Raw genomic sequence first — 961 nt, 5'->3', positions numbered from 1 at the left:
CTGCAATAAAAATTCCTCTGTTTGTGAAAATATATATAATAAAACAAGCAAAAGGCACTCTTCTTAGCAAAACTGCTCCCCTTAGGTGACCTGAACATCCCCCTCCCACCCCCAAGTACATTACTACTGGGTAATAAGAAGAGTGGTAAAGATATGAATATAATACATTTACTACACTAGGTCCTACTCTTCAGGGTGAGGCTTTAATAACTCATACTGGGATTTTCAAAGGCTAAAGGAGTTAGGTGCCCAAATCTAAATGAATTTCAGTGGCAGTTGGTCATCCAACTCCCTGAGGCTTCATTTGAAAATCTCAGTGTCACTATTTAATGCAGCTGAGTAGTTTTCGACAATAATTTCTACCCTGGCTGACCTACTGTCTCAAAGCAGAAATCCCTTTTAAATATAAGGCTATGTCTGGGGTCAGCAACGTTCGGCATGCGGCTCGCCAGGGTAAGCACCGTGGCGGGCCGGGACAGTTTTATTTACCTGCTGACGTGGCAGGTTCGGCCGATCGTGGCCCCCACTGGCCGCGGTTCGCCGTCCCGGGCCAATGGGGGCGGCGAGAAGCGGCGCGGGCGAGCAATGTGCTGGCCACAGCTTCTCCCCGCCCCATTGACCCGGGACGGCGAACTGCGGCCAGTGGGGGCCGCAATCGGCCGAACCTGCCGCGTCAGCAGGTAAATAAAACGGGCCTGGCCTGCCAGGGTGCTTACCCTGGCGAGCCGCGTGCCGAACATTGCCGACCCCTGCCATAACACCTAGGAGTCCTAGTCATGGACCAGAACTGCATTCTGCTAGGTGCTGTACAAACACAGAACAAAAAGACATTCCCTGCCCCCAAAGGGTTTCCAACCTTTGATTCTAGCTTTTAACTCTGGACAATGCCCAATATACTGTAATTATTATTTATATAGCACCTAAATTGTGCATGACACTTTACAGAACATGGAAGAAACAC

Source organism: Terrapene carolina, unplaced genomic scaffold (genome assembly GCF_002925995.2).
Source record: "Terrapene carolina triunguis isolate 2854851 unplaced genomic scaffold, T_m_triunguis-2.0 Scaffold111, whole genome shotgun sequence".
In the NCBI taxonomy this organism is placed as follows: domain Eukaryota; kingdom Metazoa; phylum Chordata; order Testudines; family Emydidae; genus Terrapene; species Terrapene triunguis.
Note: the sequence above shows the minus strand (reverse complement) of the source record.